Here is a 23,577-nt window from a genome sequence, read left to right as displayed (position 1 = left end):
CCATTCTATTCTATATTATATTTATCTGTTATAGCCCAAAGCATGAGCTCCATGTGAACCCTGCAGCTATGCTACTATATCTCAGCCTCCTCAGGAAACCTCCCACACCCTGCAGGGGGGGAAACAAAATCCCTGTTCCAGAGCCATCCCTCCGAGCCCAACTGGCAACATCTCTCCCATCATGCACTGAGCCATTCCCAGTGACTGCAGAGGCATTGTTCAGGGACTGTGTGAACAGAGGTAATTGAATTTAGTGTATGTCGCAACAAGGGATAAAAAGCACTGGGGCTTTATTTAAATATGGTCAACAAAATGAAATCATTTTGACTCAGGACTCTTTACAGCTGTCACATCTGAAAAAGATTTCACTGCTTTGGGGTCAGAAGGGTAGATTGGGGAAAGAAAAAAAGAGAGAGAGAGAGAGAAAGACATTAAAAAAAATTCCCTAATGAGCAGGAGGCAGATAGTTTGTAAGCTGAAGTTGTGTCTTTCATTCCTTTGCCACCATCTCAATTTAATTCTGTTACACCCTTGCTCAGGCAGAAATGCACTGTACCTACCCAAAGATCATAGAAGGAAGGGAAAAGACATACAACAAGAAGTCCCAGAAACAAATCATTTTGAAGGGACTGTGTTTTGGAATATTTGCATTTCAATAGAGCAGAAAGCATCATTTCTCAATTGTGTTTCTCCAGACTATTTGCAAAACCCTATTGTTGCTGTTTGATTAATCACTTCATGCTTAAAGTCTTTTAAAATACTACTACTTTTAGCAAACAGAGATAAATGTGCTGCTTCTCAGATACAGGCTGAGTCTTAAGGGTCTGTTTTATCTGGTTTTTCTCTTCCTCCCATACAGAGCCAGGAAATATGTGACAGTGGGGTTTGCTGGCTGTAAAATAAGGTGTTGGGCTCCAAAGAATAAAGTAATGCTACACATCGCCACCTCCAACTCCCCAAGCGGAATGGTGATTGCAAAATTATACAATCTGATATAATAAAAAAGTGAATTTTTCCAAATGTGCAGCATGATTACAGCATGAGTTAAAGGTCTGATCCAATATAAAACTGACTGTTTCCAAATGTATAAACCATTTGACACCACCATTATTACATCTGTCCTTTCCCTTCTGGCAGAATTTCTCAATTCTTTATATGAAAAAAAAAAAAAAAAGAGCGATTTGCCCTCTACGTGTTGCAATGTGTGGCGCCTGGTTTGGATTGAACTAGAATCTACTTCCTCCCCAAAGCTTTTGCCCCAAACTCAAATCAGAAACCCAAATCTCTTATGTCTGGCTATGCACAAAGGCTGTTGCAATGAAAGTGGTTTTGCTGCAGTACCCAGGGTAGAGTCATGTCTGAAAAAAATGGGGTGGAAGAGGTTTTCTTATTGCATTTTGGAACTTCTAATGCTCCCCGAAAAGATGAAATGAAAAGGTGCATGAATACAAAGAACGATCTTTTGTGGAAACAGTAAACTAAAGTTTCTCATACAAGAGACATTCTGGACTGGTTCAAGTTTCATTGAAAAATGATCCCCCATTCCTAATGCAGACATACATCAGTGTCATAATCGGCCTTGGTGTACATTTTTTTTCCTGTTTGAGTGACTGGAGACTGAGGTATGAAATAGCTCCTGAACCCCACTTCGGTACATATCATCTACTACTTATAAGCAAACGTCAAAAGGTTTGAATGAAAAATCCAAAGCTTAGTCAAACCCCTTTGGTGTAGAGCCACTCTTGAAATCAGGATGAGAAAATCAATTTTCAGGGTGTGGAAGAGGAGGGGGAGAAAACTGACAGGGGAACAAGTGACCTGAACTTCAGACAGAACCTTCTGCTCCCCAGTAAATGTGGATAGCTCAGCCCTGCACCCCAATCACTTCTCATTTGCATGGGATTCTGCATCTCCCCCCATTAGAAAGGCTATTTTCACACAATTACTAGCCAAAGTTTGCAAACTTAAGAATTCAAAGCATCCAGTCTTCTAGGTTTTATTGAAACCTCACGACCTTCGGAGGCTCACCTGTTGCTTCTAGAAATCCCCTAGAATCTGAATTTCTCAGGGGGGTTGGATTTTACAATGAGAATAGCCTTAAAAATCAATGGAAGTTACTTGAGCCTTGAGCATATGAGCGCTCTGATTTTTCTCCCCACATGCAATACCAAATATTTTAAACCTCGCTCCTTATATGGGCTCTAGAACTACTGTGACTGCTTAATTACAATGGGCTTGGTTATCCCCTCAGAGCTGCCCCGAGAAGGATATTCCTTAGCCAAGGTGGCAGTGTGGAGGAGGTAGGGCAGGGAAGGGCCAGAAGTACCCATGCATTAACAGTGCAAAAGAAATCCACGCAATAGGTAACACAGCTCCAGGATCCTTGTGAATTAGGGTATCTTCCCCCTACCCTTAAAAAAAAAGGGTGCAGGGGAGGAGTTCCAGTGCCTGGGTGTCCATGCAGGATTCCCCCACACCTCTGGCTTTCCTGGAACCTTTTTGCTGTGGAAGAATTAGGAGGAAAGTCCATGTAAGTTTTCCTCCAACTAGCCCTGTCCCAAGAGTTCTTCCAAAGGAGGGGGTATGACCCCACCCTACTTAGAGAAGGGATCTGGAGCTGCAGCAAGAGGTAAATCTGAAGAGCTTATATTGGAATATCTGGGAATGCAGGGAGTTAATGTGCCAGCCTTTGACCTCAGACCATGGAGGCTCAAATCCAGACTCACGTCACAACTGAAAAGGACTTTGGTGGCCTCTCGTCCTCGTTCTGGTCTCTTTGCGCACGTCCCAAAGTCACCCCATACACAGCTCAGCTTGGCTGGTTACCTGTCTTCCAGAGAAGCCCGGGGGTGAAAAACCAAGGAGGCGAAAGCCAGGTCTGAAGTGCATGGGGAGAGCATGCAGCACACCTGGGTGTGTTAGTCCTTGCTCCAACTGGCTCTATTCTTCCCTCACTTTCATGAGCACTTCAGATTCAACTGCTAAAGCTCCGTCAAGTGAACTTGATTTTCGAACAACAGGGAGGAGGGGCGCCACCTTGTCTTGAATCAGTTGTTGCTTTGATCCTGGCTGGGAATCACACATCAGAAGAACATCCAATTCCTAACTGCCCAGGTACCACAGAGCGAAGCCAAAATCAAGGCGAAGTCCTCTCTCTTACAGCACTGGTTTGCCACCTGTTTCATTCGTGGACCCCTAACAAATTTGAAATGGAGGTGTGGATCCCTTTGAAAATCTTAAGACAGTCTGCAGACCCCCAGGGCTCCCCGGACCCCAGGCTGAAAACCACTGTCTTACAGATACACATGGTTCATCAGGCACCAAAGCAATGGTGTTCCTCTGACAGGGCCAGCGTGGGACTCGCTTCTCATCTGGACACTTACTTCTGACAGCAAAAAAACTAGGTGGCTGGGACTGAAACATTGAATAAAGCAGAGCTAATTTTCCAGAACAATGCAACATTTTAACAACCATAAAACGGCTCTAATCTACCCAGGAAGGTACGTGTGATCACAACTGCACTGCAGCCTGGTATTATTTTCATAATAAGCCTGTTTTATTGCATTTTACATCCGGGTAAGCTGTAATGAGCTATTTCCCACAGTGTAGCTATGGCCCGCTCTCAGTGAAATCTCTTCTGTTTAATATCCATGCTAGAATTTAATAAATGCCACAGTGTCATTTCCTTGATTTGCTGGTTTTAGTGAATGCCAAAGGGCAACGTACTTAGCAGAAGCTGAGCTCACAGAAGGGAAACAACAGCTTTCAACATTCATCTCAAAGGGTTTTTCCATCTTCCATCCAAATTCTTTTAGGGCCACTTTGGCCTCATGGTTAGTTTTCAAGAGGCCCTGTGATTTTTTTCACTCCCACTTTCCATTGAATAGGACCAGCAAATTGTCGGTGTGGGAGTTCCAACTTTTGGGGGATGCTCTAAGTAGAATGAAAACCGGGCATCTTGTTAAAAGGTGTGCCTTGTTCAAACAAAAAATAGAGAGTTTACTGGGTGAAATTCCACGGCCTGTGCTAAGCAGTTCAGACTAGATGATCATAATGGTCCCTTCTGGCCTTAAAAATCTATGAATACTTTCAAGTGCCGTATCAAAAAAAATGAGGGCTGCATCGCTATAGTCACAGTGATTCCTAGATTTGCGGACACAATTCTAGCTTTCCATATAAACTACTTTGGGGACACTTGCAATGGCCCTTTTTTTCTTTTCATTAATCAGTTTTTTTTAAATAACTATGCCATGACTGTTTAAGATGCACTGCTCTGCCTGGTAGAATTTGCTCTGTGTTTACCAGGAACAAATAAGTCAATGGAACAAGTATTCAATATGATGAAGAGCATTGGGAGTGAAAAGTTAAATGAGCGTATATGCTATTAAAGCTGTGCTTTTACTCAAAGTAAACAATAACCACACTGGTTCAAGTATTTCATGATACACTCATTCAGATGCCTGCTTACTGGAAACTATCCTTCACCCTGGGACACATTGCCACGTTACAGTTGAGCCGGAAGTCAGCAGGAATGATAGCAGCTAACGTGAAAAACAAAAGCAGATATTATTTTTTGCAGGAGTAAAAGTGTTGCCATAAAAACACACACCCCTTTTTTTAATTCTGAAATGGAAATTTGAATAGACTCAGGCCTGGTCTGCACTTACTGGGCGATTCGGCGGCAGTCGACGGGAGTTATGCAAACTACACAGTGTAGCTTGCGAAACTCCCATCAGCTGCTGTGCTTCCCTTCTGCACGGCATCTTCACCGCACTGTGCTGATGAGAACCGCGCTCCCGTCAACGCAGCACAACATCACTTGAGGGCGTGGTTTTACAGCATTGACTTCTGGATCGACTGAGCGGGTCTTCACTGACCACTCAATTGATCCAGAAAGGTCGATCTGACGGCGGCCACTTTGCCGCCGTCAGTGTAGACATACCCTCAGTTAGAATCATTCAACTGGTCTCTACCAGTTTCCACAGAAGAACTAGCTGCCCAAAGCAACCATAGACCTCACTGGTGCATATAAAAACCTATTTACCAACTGGCACCAGCTGAAAACTGGAGTTTCCACGGGGCTACGGGAGTTGGTTGAACAACAGCTAATCAGTCTCAGTATGTAATGGAAAGAAATGGGGTTCCACAGTGATGAACTGGATCTGCAGCCGGAGGAGAAATAGGGCCTTATTAGATTTCAATCCATCTAGGCAATTTCTTGACTGGCCTCTCCACCAATCAGAAAGGGAAGTCAGGCCAAACGGGTGGGATGGAATCTCTTGGAAAGAATGTTTTTTTGTCAAGCCAGCTCAACCTTCCATTGTCGCGGGCTGCGGACAGGCCCCTGGTCACAGAGGAGCACTGTGATGGATGCTGCCCTGACCTATCAACAGTAAGGCCTCCAGGCCTTGACCCAGGCAGGTTGCAATTAGCCAAAATTAGTCAGCTGTGGCCGGGGTTTTTCTTCCTTTAAACACCTAACTGTGTGAAAGCAACAGTCCTTTTCACCACGTTCCCCACTCACCCCTTTGTGTCCTTATCCCCCTCCCCCCGGGAGCCTCCTTCAGTTTTGTTTCTTCCCTTTATGAACTGTACCAATCATTAAAGGAATTTAGCAGCCCCATTAACCCCCTGGGCAATTCTTAACTCATTAGCCTTTAAAGTTTGTTGGACTGAAGAAAAAACTAAACCAAGCAAATGCTTAAGCCCAATAAAAGGATGTTAATGTTTTACCCCAATGACAATGGCCGAAGCTGTGGGACAATTAGTATGTATATTTAAATAGATTTAGTGTTACTTTTCCTTGACATGAGGTTTTCCACGAAGGAACTAATTAAAAATGGAGGAGTTTAATCTGGAGCTAACTTCAGAGGTTGATTTGAACTCCCCAACTGTGAACTTCCAAACACAGAAGTATGATTGTTTTTATTGATGGCCTCTGATATCCTGCCTTAGCAATGTAGTTTTTACATTTTGCATGCGTCTGTGCTTGTGATTATGTTGACCAGCGACATTAATTATACACTATGTGATCTGCTCCTTCTGCATCAAATTCAAGCAAAGACGCCACTAAGAGCAGCTTGGATCTCTCTGCTCTGACATCGTCCCATTGTGTCTCAAAATTAAATTCCCACTGGATTAAGGGAAATTGCATTCAAAGGATCAAAACCACATCTACTTCTTTAAAAGAATATAAAAAGCCATTTGCTGGAGTAAGCATTTGCTTTCTACCTCTAAAATAATATACTATTTTTTTATTCCTTTGGATTTTTATTGCTTGCTGCACCAAATGGAAGATCAAAGATATCCAGATTAGGAACTGTGGCTGAGGTCAGTCAAGACACTTGGGCCAATCTTGAACTTTTTCCTTGCATAGATGCAGAGTAACACCTTTTACCTTGACTTAACTGGTCTTTGGGAGAGGCAGGGCTAGCACACAGCCAGCTAAATCACATCACATCTGGATTAGCTAAATAGAGATGCAACTCCATGAGGAGCAAGGGGTGACATTTCCAAGAGCACTGGCATGACAGAGGAGCAGAGCTGTTCGGAAGATGACAATTCCCATTCATGGTAGCTTTCGAGGCTTTGAAATTTGTGTTCATTCTGCCGTGGAACAAAATTCGAACCTTCCCATGACAATGGAATTGTGGCAAAATGTGCGTCTCTGAGCTTTTCACAGGAAGATTTACAAAGCAACACCCATATTCTCTAGCCTTGTGGCAGGTGTTGGCCTGGGTTCAAGTCCCTGTTCTGCCCGCATCAGAGATGTTTTTCAGCCCAGATCACTCCAGTTCTGGCAGAACAAGGACTTGGGCCTGGTTTTCCCCCATCCCAGAGCTAGGGCTCTAGCCACCAGGCTAAACCAAAACATTCTGACTTTTATTTCAGCAAAGATGATCTGACCAGCTCGACTTAGAACTATACGTCCCACTACAAAAGTGACTTAGGCCAGATTTTAAAAGGTATCAGGCACCACAAGCTGCAGATAGGCTCCCATGGGCAGTTTTTTAAAGGTATTTATGTATAGGTGGTGCCTAAATGCCATTCACATTCAATGGGATTGAAGGCTTGTCTAGTGCATGGCAAGCTGTGGTGTAAACCTACAGCACATGAGCTTGCCGTGCATCAACTGCCCGTGCGGCCCCTGCTGCCGTGTACGAAAGGTTCCCTAGTCCACATTGCTTCGCCACAGGGGCTGGGCAGAGTAAATCAAAGGCTCCACGTGGACAGTTAGCACGTAGCATGCTACAGCGTGTGTAGATTTACAGGCCTGCTTGCCACAACTGTTCATCAACACAGGCACGTAGATTCTATATTTCTTTTGCAAATGGGACTTGGCAGCCTGGGTCAAATTTAGCTAACAGGTTAGCTAACCCCAATTAAATCTCACCACTTTTCCTAATCTAGAAAAGCCTTGAGGGTACATCTGCAATTCAAGCTGGGGTGAAAGTCCCAGCTTGAGGAGACATACCTATGCTAGCTCTGACTGAGCTAGCATGCTAAAAATAAAGTACAGCCATGGCTGCGCAAGTAGCGGCAGAGGATAACCGCCCTGCATACAATCCCGTCTGAGAGGCTAGAGATGTACTCACGGGGCAGCCAGCCCCTCCTGACACTTGCACCGCCCCAGCTACGTCTGATTTTTAGTGCGCTAGAGCAGATGTGTCTCCTCAAGCTGGGAAGTACACCTCCCAGCTCACAGCCCGGACGTTGCCTTAGGATATATCTCCACTACATCCCACTGGTGACGGCACGTAAGGTAGGTGTAGCTACGTGCCACAGTGAAATACTGCGTGTGTGTAGCTTCATGCGTCAGCCAAACTAGGACCTGGCAGGGGAGAGAGACTTTCCCGGTGCCTCCCCCTGCATTTGGGAGGGGGCTACGCATGTACTCTATGTATTCTACATGCCCCTGAAAGAAAAATGCAGTGGAGACACAGGCATAGGTTCTTACTTTTAGAACTGGTCAAAATTCTTTCATCAAATACTTTTTTTTTTTTTAAATGGAAAATGACTTTCAAATTATGCAAGCATTTTCATGGAAAATTTTCATATCGCTTGATATTTTCATTGACGTCAATTTTTCATTGAAACAAAATGAAAAAAATTCAACTCAATTCTAATTGAAGTGACAATTTTCCCTCTAATTTTTTGCTGTCCCCCACCCCCCGTCTCCCTTTTTTCCTTCCTCCCTACCTTTCTAGTGGTGAAAAAGGCAGGGAGGAGAGTTGGAGAAAACCGTGAATATTTTATTTCAATTAGTATCAAAGCAAATCAAAATGAATGTTTCTTTCATTTCAATGAAAAATTTTTAAGAAGTGGAAAACTTTCTACAAAACTATTTTTTTTTTCATTTATTCTAGAAAAAAAATTTTTTTTTGCAGTTTTTTCAACCAACCCTACTTGCTTTCATTTTGTATTCCAATAATTGTGTAAGAGGGAAAACCTTGTTATCTCTATGTTCAGAAACGATAATAATGCCTAGCTCTTATACAGCATTATCATCCACAAATCGCAAACATTTGACACAAAGGAGGTCCAAATCATTCTTCCCATTTTCCAGATGGGGAAACTGAGGCACAGAGCGGTGACATGACTTGCCCCTGGTCACCCAGGCAGTGCACTACCTACTAAGCTATACTGCCTCTCTCTATGATCTAAAAAGTTTATAAACAATGCACATTGTTCTTCTGTCTTATATACACTTCTCTTATTATTTGCATCACATTAGCACCTAGAGTCCCTAAGTGAGATGGAGGTCCCACCACGCTGCTGAGATTTGTGCGTGCAGAGTAAGAGACACTCCTCATCCTAAAGCACTTACAGTCTAGATAGACAAGACAGACAAAGGATGGAAGAACAGTAACATTTTTATCATTATGTCACAGACATAATCATTCTGTCATTATCATTATGTCCGTCAAGGGGCTGAACCACAAGCTCATCCTTCCCCTGAAAGTTGTGCTGGTGTTTGTGACTGGGAGTTTCATTCAAGCTTCTGTCTAAACAAACAGACGCCCAGAGGAGAAAACATTGGGGAATTTCAAACACACTTGAAACGCCTTGAAAAATCAACATTTCGGGTCAGGCTCAGTGAACGGTGCAGGTGAAAAACTGGCCGAAGTTGAATCTGACAAACAAAACCCAGTCGTCTGGAGGTTGGCCTAGCCTTGAGAGGCAAGGAGGATCTCAAAGCCAGTTGCAGGGATGCAGCCCACAAACAGCCCAGCTTCTCAGGCGAGGTCTAGGAAGATGAGGCCAGATGCATTGAAAAGCAGCTGGTTGAGAAAACCTCAAGCACCAGTACCCCAACCCTGGAAAATGGATGGGAGGCTAAGGCTGTGGTCCAGGCGCCCATCCCTAGAACAGGAGGGAAGGAGACAGATGGCTGCATAAGCAGCTGGCAAACAGCGGGCTAAGAAGAGGCTGGCTTCGGTGGCCCACACCCAGAGCAAGGACAGAAGGAAGAGAATAGGTAGGTCCAACAACGCTTCCTCAGAGAGCCCCCAGAAAGGGAGAAAGGAAAGAGAGAGGCAGGGAGAGGATCCTGGAAGCAGAAAGTCAGTGTGGGAGAAGTAAGGTGTCAGAGCTGCGGTCCACTAACCTGTCTGACAGTAACAGCTGCTTCATCAAGAGGTCCATGAAACCACACCGTGGAACATTCTGGAATAGCCTGCCCTTAGAAGGAGCTTCTTTCTGACTCTCATGTTAATGGCTGACTTATGCCCTGAAGCAGTAAGTTTTATATCTCATATTCATTTTTCCCCTTTCATATAAAGGCCTAATACTTCCCCTTCTCTCCTCCCCGCCAAGTTCTTGGTCTCAATAGTATCTAGTGACAGTGAGTTCCACTGGTTAACTGTGCATTGTGTGGCATCTCTGCTATAATATAGCTATAGGAAATGTCATACAAGTAACACAAGAGATACATTGAAACTTAGTTTATTCATTTTGGTGCCTAGTTAACTTGAGTCAAACTCTGCTGTTCCTCTCTGCCTCCCCTCCTTTCTCCCCAAGCACACACTGGTTGTAGAAACTTTGCATGGGCAGGAGGGGTTAGTTTTAAAGATTCTGTCTAATCAGTGGTGATAATGTTTGACACACGTTAAACTAGATTCTTTTTCTGCAGTCTGAATTAAGCAGCAGTGCAGAAAATAGCAAGTGTAATGTAGCGGTTCCATCGCTACAAACTTTCACAGAATGACATTTATGCCACTTACAATCAGTATGGTTGCAGATTGCCATTACTGCTGGGTTGGCTCACAGAAAGAGAAGAGAATTCAAGATTTGTGTTACTTCAGTTGCATCAACCACCTCATGCTGGAAATCCAACCTTCATTGTCTTCCTGGAGTATAAACTAAGCAACCTTTTTGCATACGGAAGGAAAGATGGTCCTGTGGCTAGGCGCTTGTCTACACTTCAAACACTGCAGTGGCGCAGCTGGCACTGGTGCAGCTGCACTGCTGTAGCGCTTCAGTGAAGATACTGCCTACACTGATTGGAGGGCTTCTCGCGTAGGTAATCCACCTCTTTGCAAGGCGGTAGCTAGGTCAACAGGAGAATTATTCCCTCCCCATCGCACCGTCTACACCAAGGATTACATTGATTTAATGGTGTCATTCAGGGGGTGGATTTTTCACACCCCTGAGCAATGTAGTTATACCAACCTAATTTCCTTGTGTAGACCAGGCCTAAGACATAAGCGTGGGATTCAGGGAGATCTGGCTTCAGCTTCTGCCTCGTTCCCTCAGGCCTAGCCCCAGCTGTACAATGGGGACATTAACACTTCATTTGCCTGTTTTGATTGTAAGCTCTTTGGAACAGGGACTGTTTCTTACTATGTGCATGTACAGCACCTAGCACAATGGATTCCCCATGGTGGTTGGGGCCTTTAGGTATCAGCAGAACACACCTAATGATGACTGTAAGCACCCAGAATTTCAGATGATTATCTCAACTGCCCAATCCCCTGCAGTCCATCACTCACTTCTTGTTCTGACCCACCCAACTTTTTGGACCTGCTGACTAAGTCTGGCCTTGAAAGCAAGGTCTCTAGTCCTGGAAGGAGCTAGTGCAGCAAAGTGCCACTTCAACATCCTACTCCCTCTTAGAAAGGATAAGTCCAGCCTTTCCCTGTTGCCTTAGCAAACGTGGCCGTTCACCGGGATCACCACTGTTTAAGGAAAGCTTGAATTACTGTGTGATGGGACTGTTCTGACAGGGAACTTCAAGCGTGTGGTTCCTTTGCAACCACTTGGTGGATAGCTGCAGTTCTACCAGTTCACAGAGTCTGGGTGGTTTTATATTTTACCGTTTTAAGAACATAAAAACTGCAGGGACTTCCTTCTCCCTTCCAGAGGGAGCAAATCTTTCAGAGAGCCCAAGGCCAAACCAAGTGTGGAAAATAGGAGAGTCAAAGGAAAGAGAAACATGCATGTAGAAAAATCAGGAATGTGGCCTTCCTAAAATATTTGCCCATTTTATCAAGCTTCTCCCTGGAATCTCCTGTCACCCCTTCCTCACCCCTCCCCAGGCCTGTTAGACCTCCGCCATGCTTCACACGAGTGCACAAAGAATATTTTCACTTATTCCTGCTTTGGGGTTGGTTCCCCCTCCACCCCCCTGGCCCGTTCAGACATTCATGGCCTGTCAACCAGCACTGGTAACAAAAGCCCCACTAATTGGAATGTTCATGGAGATAGCTCGTCTCGCACAAGAATAACACACGCATGCAGGAGTAGTCAGGGCGCCTTTCTTCCCAGCAACCTGCACCTGTCCTTTTTCACAGCTGGATTGCTCCGACCTGGAACCTAATCCCGTGAGGGTGGGGTGGGGGGTTATTTTATCTTCAGAGAAAACCAAACAGGATGGGCGCTCATCGATCTTAAGAGAGAAACATTAGCCAAGTCAAACACATGCTGGGGTCTGAAGCAATGGGACGGCCATGCTGCAATCCCTGGATTCACCTTGCTATCTCCTTTTACACCCAGGACATTCTGAAGAGTGGCTCTGGCACAAAACGAAAGGACATTTTAAACGTGCATTAACCAAAGCAGCTGCAAGCAAGTCATTGGCAGGATCTCCAGCTCCAGCACAGAAAGTGAGTGCAGACTTGCACTGGGCAATCAATACATGCAAACATCATAATACATTAGAATCCACTAAAAAGCGCTTCTCGGAGAGAACCGGGAGAATCTAGGTCCTCAATTCCAGGCCCATCATGAACTGCAGACAAAACTATGCAGAAGCAAATAATTGCAGGTGTAATGGACAGCAGGAGGCTGTCTAGCTACCTGACGTCAGGACACTAACAGACACTCCATTAAAATTATTCTACTGGTCTCTATTTATTTATGTTGATTAAGATGGATTCTGCTGGTCAGTTAGTTTCTACTGGAAAACCATGAATCAGTAAGCCAAAAGACTCATTACTCTGCTCCAAAAACCTAACTGCAAACTAGAAAGCAGTTGAAGAGTTTCTATGAGGCGCAGGTAGTTAGATGTCCTGGTTCCACCACCTGGGACAGCAAACTTGCCCCGAAAATCAATTTTGCAGGAGCCCTATTGGAAGCAAAGCCCTTAAAATCCTACAAAGTCAGGTCCGCACCCTTGCAAAAATGGTTATTGCATGAGATTTCCGATGCTTCCTGCTTCCAGTTTGGACCACAGATGCCACAACAGTAGTTTTTGGTCCCTTTCACTCGAAGTGCTGGGAAGAACAGAAGAATGAAAATGAAAAAAATTGGGGGATGGGGAGGGAAATTATTCAATCATTTAAAATCTGCAAAATTGGTTCAGGTTTGGTTTGAGCTGAAGGATCAGGTTAATTTTTGTTTGATCTGAACTAGTTCATTCAACATTAATTCAGAGTACAAACTGCTGGCATGAGCCTCAAAAGTTTATTATTCCTTTGGCCTCTCTCCCATGCTTTTGTTGCCTCAGTTAACAATAACACTATATAATTCACAGACATTCATTAATGCTGAATTCCATGTTAACTCATGAATGGAGAGCAAACAAACCTAATATGACCATCCGTGCATTGATTAAAACAAATACCCAGAATAAGGGATTCAACACTCAGGAAGTCTTTAGCATTAGAAACCAGTCATTTTCTAGTGATTTGTCTCATTAACCTCAAGCATCGTGGACCCGCAGTCCCTGAATGACACCTGAAATGGAGCTGCAGGAGAGACACCACATCACCTATGGAGATTTCCTAGGTTCTGTTTCAATTTTTTAAAAAATTAACAACTATTATTTTTAATGCCAAAAGCAGTGTTTTTCAGCTGATGGAGGCTTTGTAAGTTTCCAGTAGGAAACAAGATTAGTATTAGAGATGGCCAAAAACCTTTTCATTGGAGACTTTTTTTTTTTTTTTAAAGCCTTTTGAAAGGCAAATTTCCTTTGAAATATTTTGATTTTTCAGTGACATGAAATTTCTCTCTCCAATCAAAAAATTTGTTTCATTTCAATTCAAATAAAAGTTTATCACATGTTGGTTTTCAGATTCTTCATTCTTTCCTGCTTGAAGAAAGAAAACAAGAGGAGAAAGGGAGGGAAAAAAACTTAAAAAGTAAGCTGAAAACTAAAGTGAAAAAAATGTTATTCAATTTGTTTTATCAAAAAATTCCATGATAATTTTGAGTGAGTCCAAAAATTAATTTTGTTCATAAATTTCCACAGAAAATATCTACTTTTTGTAACTAGCCTTAGCTAATTTCACACTGAATACTCCCTTTGTGACCTAATCCATCTATTCTAAATGCAAATAGAACAGATTCAGTGTGCATGAACTAGAAATTCAGTGTGCATGAACTAGTTTTGCCAGCCCCCTGAAGTATTAACAGTCCTTACTTTCTCCTGGAGCTAATAGCAGACTTGTGAGAGTGGGATTTGTTTTGCAGAAACTTGATTGGCATTTTGTCTGCCAAAAATCAAAATCAGCAGAACTGGTCAAAATATTTAGAATGAACTTGGTTGAAAATTATCCTTTTTTCAAACAACGAGTTTTTTTCCGTAAAAATAGTTTTTTGAATGGCAGTTTTTAACTGACATTTTCAATGAAAATGATACTTAAATGGTTATCAACAATTTTGCTTTTGCCAAAAAACTATTTTTCAGTCAAAGTTTGATAACCATTTTGATAAAGCTTTTGAGATATATTTCCATTAAGAAACTAACAATTTTAAAAATATACAGGTTTGTACTGAAACCTGAAGAGAGAAAATTACTTTAAAATTTCAAAAATGGAAAAGTGGTTTTTTGACCTGTTCTAAAAAGCAGGGAGCCATTCAACTCTAGTCTCCAGAAGACAAGGATAAAGTTTCTGATAAAAGTCCTGGCCCACCATTATACAGCAGAACCTTTAAAGATTTCCATTGGACTGACAGGGTCACAGTCACCGTAGTTTGGCTTGCAATAGCACGGGGGGGAAGGGGGAGGGAGGGAAATGTGGTTTTTAAAATTTTATTTGTTTTATGGCACGCAGCAAAAAAAAAAAAAAAAAAAAAAAGCAGTGGAACTGAAACCAAAAATAGACCTGCCCCACAGACAATCACCTCATACACAAGAAGAAAGTCACATGACATGGTGGAAGTCGCCCAAATGCGGCACAAGAAAGAAAGAGCCAGGAGCAGACACTTGTGTTTATTTTCTCTTGCTCTCCAAAGTAAGCTGCCAGGCAGAATCACTTACCTCATGAGTCCACAGAATCACTGCAGCTGGACAGGCAAGAGGTGAAAGGGAACACACAAAAGAAGTTCAATAAGCTGCCTGAGAAAACAAGGAACATTTTCCTCCTAGGTTTGAATAAGCCAGTTAAAGTTTTCATCTGAACGGAGCCACAATTTTGCTTTCCAAACACTGAACCTTGGACTTTTTTGCATTTCCTGGTTCTGTCCAGAGGCTTGGTCTCACTACAAGGAAGACAGTTCTTCCACTATGATATTTCTGTCCAGTCCAAGAGCAGGAAGCAGCAGCATCCTACAAGAAGTCCTGTTCACACAAGCCTTCGGCCCAGTTCTACAGGCAACGAGATTTTAGTTCTCAGACATTTTAAGAAGCATCTGACCTTTGATGTTATCTTAATCCTCTGTGGTTCACCACACACTCTTCTCGACTTCCCAACAGCCTTCCAGTTTATTCTGTTTGACTGTTAACACCAGATGAACCATCCCATCAGCTCACACCAATTTTTTTTTTTTAAATAATTGAATCGCCCCTGGAAAAGAAAATCGCCAATGAAAAGAAGTCCAGGAACTGTAACCAACCTCCTTGCCACCATCCCCCTCAAAAAAATGGCTCATGAACCTTCAGATTCCATGAAAATCATTCATTCCTAGGCTTCACCCCTGCTGCTTTGCATCGAAAGATGGGTTCTAATTAGAGGTGTGCGGGAACCAGAATTTCCATTATTGTGGCATTTTCCACAGATCTCTTCTGCATTCCTCAATCCAGAGGGCACCCCTCAAAAATCTATGTCAGGCTTATCCCCGTTCTCTAGACCCAGTACATGCAAAGGTAAGACACGTGGAAAGTTTCATTTCCTGGACTGTTGTTTTACTTTAACACTTTGTCTTTGCACGTTAAAGGGTCCCAATAAAACTAGGTCACAAAAAACAGTCATTGTTCTTGGAAGTTTTGAGACCTACCATTAGCCTCCTGAAATAACATCATAACCCTGAACACTCATGGTTGACTTACAATGCCAAGACAGGTCTTGCAAGTACCACATGGGGGGGGGGAGGGGAATGGAAGAAGACCTCCAGTGGGTCCTTCCTGCAAGAACAGCATTTCCAAGTTACAGTCAGGAGGAGACCCCACTCAGCTTATCTTTAATTTGTAGGCACCTGACAGGACTTCAGACTAAATCATTCGAACAGCTAAAACCCCACATTGTTTTCATTTATGCTAAAATACATTGTTAATGTTGTGTAACACGCACCTCGCACTTTTCAACTATACAAGCACTTTATGAAGATTAATTAGTTAATGCTGCAATAACAGTCACTGAAACAGACAATTCTTGCACCTTTATTCTTTGGGCCAAGGATGAAATTCAGCTAAAAGTAGTTTACAGGAGACCCAACGATACACTTGTGTACAAGCCATCTTTACGTATATAAAACGTGTACTAGTAGGGCTCCCTCACAAGAGGGCTAATTAAGCAAACACCTCAGATCCTACAAAAAGGCAGAAGAGTTTCAGAACTCAAAGGCCTGCCACGAGACCTCAGGATTATGATGAGGTTTCCATATCATCTCTGCTATGGAGTAAAAAACAGCTGAACAATTACTGATCCAGCCTGAAGGACTTCATTATCTTTTGTAGCGGGTTTAGACCAGGATTTTCAAAGAAATTTGCAGTGAGAGTTGGGTGCCTAACTCCCTTAGGCCCCTTTGAACATCCCATCTTTAATGTATTGCCCTGTTTTTCTAGGCATCCCCATCATAGCAGCACATGTAGTGTCCCCATACACACTGATGTTCCTGCCCTGTTTCATCACTCCATTTGTCTGCTTTAAGCATCTTCATACCTAGGGGCGTCTTTCCTGTATAAGTAGGGTCCATCTGCTATTTCTGCATCACGTTCCTTACATACTCCAGCTAGGCACTGGCGGGCACCAAGATTGCAAACCTGTTCTGACATATGGCCCCTCTATGGGACTGTGTGCATCCAGATTGCTACCAGCAATGAAATGCAGCAGGCCCATGTGGAACGCTTGCATTACTTTGCTACAGGAATACCACAGAGACCCTGTCTTCATACAGATAGAACATCTTGGGTTAGTTAACAACCCCGTGACAGCTGTAAGCGGGAGTTCGAGGCACACGTTGACCTTTTTCCCGTTACACGTAACATGCTATTAAATGGGAGCAGCAAGCTAAAAACCTGCACATGGCATTTCTTTCTCCCCTGTGACCAAGCTGGTGAAGCTTTTTTCATTCAAAACAATTTCTTTTAATTGTAAAATGGCCAGTTTTCAAAAGCAACAACAACATTTTTCTGAAAGTTTCTAGTTGTTCTTTAAACACAAAACAACCCCAAACTGGCCATTTTTCAGTTTTGAGGGTTTTCATCTCCCTCCCCCCCAATTTTTTTCCCTTCCCCCCTCCCTTCTCCAACAGTTTTCCATTCCCCTTTCTTCCCTGTGGAAGCACTGACTCACCACCAGAGCACCCCCTCATGAATGGGTGTGGCATAGCTGCCTTTTTCCTTATCTAGCGCTCCTGGCTGATGGTCACCCCAGCTCTGCAGAGGGCTGCCTCTTCGTTTGACTCAGCCTTCTGGCCTGGTCACTTGAACATCTCTCCCCTGCTGGGGCAAACAAGGATAAACGATAAATTAAACTCAAAGAAACATAACTCTTTGCCCTTAGCTGGGCCTGCTCCTTCACAGACTCTTCCCCTTCCCAGGCTCAGCAGGGCTGCCCTGCTCTTGTGAGGAGCGACACCCCTCAGGACATTCTCACTGGAGACCTGGCTCCAAACGTCAGGTGTTTCAGCCCCACCTTTCCCAGCCCTCCTGTTCCTCTGGGCTCCAGTCAAGGGACCCTGTGGTGAGCAGCTAAGATCTGCTCCTCAGACTCCTCCTTGCACTTCTCCCTACCTTGGCCTTCCTTCAGGCCCCTCCCTGAGTTTACAATACACCTGCATCTCTCCAGGCCTTTCCTCCACTCACTAGTGGACAGAGAGGGATTGCAGAGTTTTTCCTCAACAGCCCCTCTCCTCTGGGCTACCTCCCCTTATACAGCTAGGCTAGCTACCTCCTCCCACAGCTAGGCTTCATCTTCAGTTAGGCCTAGCCCACCTTCCAGGTGCAACTGGGTGCCTTAACTAAGCTCTGGCGCTCTAGCTTTTAGTTCCAGGATGGGGTCTCTGCCCCATCACACTCCTCTTTTCCCACTTTGCCCCTGAAAAAGGTGGTAGGAAGACAAAAGGCAAAAAAAGAGAGCGGGGGAATGCTGAAAGCAAACTAACGAAAACAGAATTGGGAGGGGGGGATGTCGATTTTTTGTTTAAAAAAATATGCTTTGATGCATTTAGCAACAAAACAATTGTAAGGTCTCTTGCAAGACACATTCACCATTTTTCAACCAGCTGTCCCTCTGACTATGTTTAAGGAGCAGTGTCTTGGTCTGTTACTATAGAACTTCAGCAACTAGCTGCATGAGGAGATGAGGAATTTGTAAGTCAGGGCTGACCGGTCTGACAACAGCCCAGGCCAGCAGAGGAAGAAACTCTGACTGTGGTCCCCTGATCGAGCAGGTCCACTTGGTGGCCGAGCAGTCATCCCCAGACATGAGCAGAGACACAGAAGTCAAACATTACCTCATGTTTGTCCAGATTCAGACATGAAGGACCAGGATGAAACAGGGCTCTGACGGTCTCCTCAGGTCAGCAGTCTGTGGAAAGAGGAGTGGGGACAGTGGTGAGGGCTGGCCAAACAATGACAAAGGAGTTTCAAGAAAAATCTTGCTGGAAACTACAGTTTTGGTCAAAATTTAAAAACGAATGCATCCCTCTCTGGTCAGAGACGGCTTGCAGTGTGTAGTGTAGTGGTCACAAAGGGTTAGTCTGAGTTACTCAGAATATTAATGGACTGAAGCTATGCTTCACGGTCTCCCTGACACACTAGCTGAACAGGAAGTGTTTCCCCCCCACTCTGTATGTACAGTAGTTGAATAAAGCAGTTCATTCCCCACCTGCAGTATTGCAAGGACAGGATGGATGTTTCTTGTGCGCTGAGCAGTCCCTTGATAAAATAGTCATTTTGCTTTGGGATTTTCCCAGGTTTCACTGTCAGATCTTTGTGACCTTCTGCTAACTCTGTTCATCAACAATCCGAAGTTGGTTTCACAAGTCTCCACCCTTCAGCCTGAAAAATGGCCAGTCTCCTAAAGGTTAATGTGCATTCTGTCTGCAGCAACAGCAAATGGCAATTGCATCCCCATGGCTTTCCAACAAATCCTTAGGTTAAATGCAGATTTCATCCTATGCAAATCCACTCCAAGTTCTAAGCTCTTGGGAGAAAGATAAACTAGAAGGATCTCTGAAGAGAAGAGTGGTACAATTAAAATACTTTGCTAGCAGTTAAACCCACTTTCAATACCAATGCAAGTCGAAGGATGTCTGCAAAACACAGTTTGATTTTATTGGTTGTTCTACAATCGCCAGCATACCTTCTGTATCAATAAAGGGCAGCAGAAGGCTCCACAAGAAGACATTTTCGAACCAACCCACAGTGTAACATTTGACTTCCATACACTCAGACTTCCATAAAAAGTTCCCAAGCTGCACTGGGGTCTCCACCTAGCTCCAGCGCTCTGAGTACTCTAATCAAGAGCATTGGGGTATTTGAAATCTCAATTATTTATGTGTTCATGCGGCGGGTTAATGCTGACTGACACTAAAGCACTGCCTAGATTTAGCTTCATAAAATTTTTATCCCCACTATGAACTGCAAGTCTTTCTCCAATTTCACTGAAAGGAAACGGAGCATTGAAAAAGCCTACTGAGGAATTCATGAGCATTCAGCTACAGCCCCACTATTCCTCCAAGCCAAATCCTGGGACTCGATTACCATGGCAACATATCATAATTTTAATTCCCTTCCTGGTTACATTTGCACTCAGACAAATAAATTTTGCTTGCTTTCATATTAACCTGCCATCTACTGCAAGTTGGATGTAAGGTTCATGGCTCTTGCTTCCTACATCATGGCACAAGTAGGACACACATGTTGATGTTGAGTCGTTCTGTGTGCAAAGCGCTGGGAAAATGTAGCAGCAAATTCAGCAAACTCAATCAAATATATATTTTCAGTTGCACTAATCTTCAGGCATCGCATTGCACTCCAGTTGGAAAGTACCTGTATGCAACCATGCAGTTTATACGAGTGCAGTACAGTGTGATCTTTTGTAGGATCTGTTGTGTGTCTTTATGAATTATTGCAATAAATGGAAATAACCCTTTACTGCTTACTGGACTATTGCCAGACTTAAAAAGGGAAAGGGATTTGTATGGAGGTATAGTCTCTTCAATGTTGTTTTCATTTACTTGCCTCAATGACTTCTCTGGTTTTTCAGAAGTGGCCCACAGAAATATTGTACCCATGTAGTTAAAGGTTCTTATGGGATTATAATTCCCTGTCCTACCACAACATCATATTACAAACACAATAGATGCCTTTCTGACTTTATCCACCATATATGCATGACTTAGGCCTGGTCTACACTTACCCCAGATTTCAGTGGCAGTCAACACGAGATATGCAAGGTATGCAAAGTAGACTTCTTAACGTCTACTTACTATGGTGTCTCCACTGCACTGTGCCAACGGGAAAGGCTCTCCCGTCGACGCAGCGCTATGCTTCTTGCCAGGGTGGATTACTGGCATCGGCTTCCAGATTCGATTGAGCAACAATCACTGCTGCTCAATCGAACCTGCAAAATAGATCCTGCGGTGCCGCCGGCAGTGTAGACATACCTTTTAGTGCTACAGTGTTTTTGAACACATAGGCATGCTTTGGGCAGAACTATTATAAATCTTCTTTCTCGGGGATTTGTGGTTGGGATGTAGATTTGAACCCGAGTACAGAACCTGATAACCACAGTGTCCAATCACAGCCATTATTTTAACCAAACAAAATAATATGATTTCAGCCCACCATGCCACTTCTCCTTCTCACCCCGCATCTTATCAATAAGGACATTAAGTTACATACACTTTTTTTGCATTGCTTTTAATATGTACTCACAGCAACGGAAAGTGAATGCTGCGAGTGCCTTATATGGACAAGAGTGCTCATGTCCTATAACGGGTTCACAATTGCCTGCAGAATAGGTATCGTTGATCATACACATTTATCAGAGGGGGCAATCGTGGTCTAATCTGTGGGTATTTATTTGCATGCACGTAGATAAACATGCTTCTGTGTCCCACTAGAGCTTTCTGGGAACCAGAATTTCCATTTTGCAAGACATTCCACCATTTTAAAATTTGTTTTCATTGTTACTGTTGTTGTTTTTGTTGGTTTGATTTTTGTTTTTTAAATCATTTTCGGTCAAAGTGTTTTGTTTAGATAAGCTTGAAACATCACATTTCGAATTTGACATTGTTTAATTTTACTTCAAGAAATTATCGTATTAAAAAAAAGTCAAAGGGCAAACTCGCTTTGAAACAAAATTGGAACACTCCATTCTGAAAATGTCAAAATGGAACATTTCAAACCTATCAAAAATGCTTTTTCCCCCCTGAAATGAAATTTCATTGCAATAGATACACTCCTGGGGGAAGTGTCAATGTTGACGAAATGTCATTTTCCAACAGAAAAACACTCCAGAATGTTTCTGACCAGCTCTGCGTCCCACTAGGAGAGGTGTTACTTGAGCGTACACTCTTTGTCTCTAGCATCCTGGTTGCTCATGGGTATTGAGGATGAGGTATTCCTAGAAGTAGTTCTCGTCTACTTTCCACTGCTTATACTTAACCACTAGAAGACACTCTTGAGATAGGTCCTTGCTAAAATTCAGCCCTCAGACTCAAGGGAGAGTAGAGTTGATTTCCCTTCTTCCGATGGAGTCATTCCCACTCCTGGATGCTGCCAAATGCTCCTACTATACCTGATGATCGCCAGGGTTCACCAGCAATTATATTGCCTTCGGAATTTGCACCAAAGGCAGGTATTTTTGGAAGGTGCTCACATGGGATTCTCCCTCCTGACCCCTCAAGTTGTCCACCCCACCTTCTTCCAGGTGACGATGAATACCATGCAGCATCATCAAAGATCTTGGTGCAGTATACTTGACCAGGAGAGGTTGAAAGAAAGTTCAGCTCCATGTACGGCTGTTGCATCTGTTACAAGAAGCTTTTTATGCTTAAATGAGAAAACAAATATCCAGATTTCTTAGCCCTTTACCCAACCCGTCTGTGAAACAAATGCACTCCAATACATGGGATGTAGCATAATCTTAAAGTGGAACATATTTGTAGGAACATTCTGATAAAAATATTAGCAACAAGTCCCTGTTCTGGAATCTCCAGTCATTTGCCTCAGTAACTGAGCTGGTACAGAAATGATTTTTTTTTCACCAGGCAAAACTTTGATTAAACGTATATTTTTATGATTGAGCTTTTTCTTCAAAATCTTTCAGGTTTTTGTTGAAAACTAATTGTTTTCATTTTTGGGGAAACTGAACGTTTTCTCGTTGCAGATGTTTGGGTTTTCAGTTAAAAACCTAACATTTTTTAAACAAAAATTGAATTATTCTGCAAACAGTTTTGTTTAGTCAAAAAACTATTTTCCACTGAAAAAAACATTTCACAGGGTAGAGCTGGTCACAAATTGTCCTTTAAGTATGGTTTTTTTTTTCCTCTAAGGCTCAGATGCTGCATACGCTTTGGTTCATGCTTAACTTTAAGCAGACGAACGCTCCATTGAAGAGACTAGATTGGAGCCTCAATATTCTCTATGGTGCCAGAAGTATGTTTTCTATTCCATCTTTAAATGTAAAAATTCTGTCTCCCTCTCTATTAGAGACTAGAAGATTCTGGACAGAGACCACCCTGTATTCTCTCTCTTTCATGGAGGCTTGTATTTGTTTTCTTTCTTTGATGTTTTCCTTAATCACAGAAAAAAATGCAATCATAATCATAAAACCAAAGTGAATAAATTCAGCACTGTGGGTTTTTGTTAACTATATGCTCACTTTTCTGGGAAACGTCATCTCTGTTGTACATAACTTTTCTAAAGAGTGCCCAGAACCTACAATGATAGGCACCTCATAAATGCCTGTAGATCCTGAATCATGAAAGCACTTAAGCCCATGTGTGATTTCACCCCTCTTCAGAAAACACTTAAGAATGTGAGTAAAGTTAAGTGCGTGCTTAAAGTTAAACATGTGCTTCAGCTCTTTCCTGAATAGGGATATTTTCCTCTACGTCAATGAATACAGAGGGGATATATGACGAGACTGCCTACAATGGTATGTAGCCGATCTGCAACTGTTAGCAGAAAATATCTCCAATAGCTAGTGTTGGGACACTAGACGGGGATGACTCTGAGTTACTACGGAGAATTCTTCCCAGGTGTCTGGCTGGCGGGTCTTGCCCACTAGGATCTAACTGATCGCCATATTTGGGGTCGGGAAGGAATTTTCCTCGGGGCCAGATTGGCAGAGAGCCTGGGGGGTTTTCAGCTTCCTCTGCAGCATGGAGCACGGGCCACTTGCAGGTTTAAAGTAGTGTCTGGATTCTCTGCAACTTGAAGTCTTTAAACAATGATCTGAGGACTTCAGTAACTCAGCCAGAGATTAGGGGTCTATTACAGGAGTCGGAGTCGGTGGGTGAGGTTTGGTGGCCTGCAATGTGCGGGAGGTCAGACTAGATGATCAGATGGTCCCTTCTGTAAAGTCTGTAAACAATAGTGTAATATGCTAGCTCAGCAAAACCAAACACCTGGGGCCAGATCCTCACCTGGTGCGGATCAGTGCAGCCCTGTTGACTTCAATAGAGTTTTGCTGATTTACACCAACTGAGGATCTGGCCTTTATTGTGGAATGCAAATCCAGA

Source organism: Emydura macquarii, unplaced genomic scaffold, assembly GCF_026122565.2.
Source record: "Emydura macquarii macquarii isolate MOO-44397 ecotype Brisbane River unplaced genomic scaffold, CSIRO-AGI_Emac_v2 contig_1230, whole genome shotgun sequence".
NCBI lineage: Eukaryota > Metazoa > Chordata > Testudines > Chelidae > Emydura > Emydura macquarii.
This window is presented reverse-complemented; position numbering follows the sequence as displayed.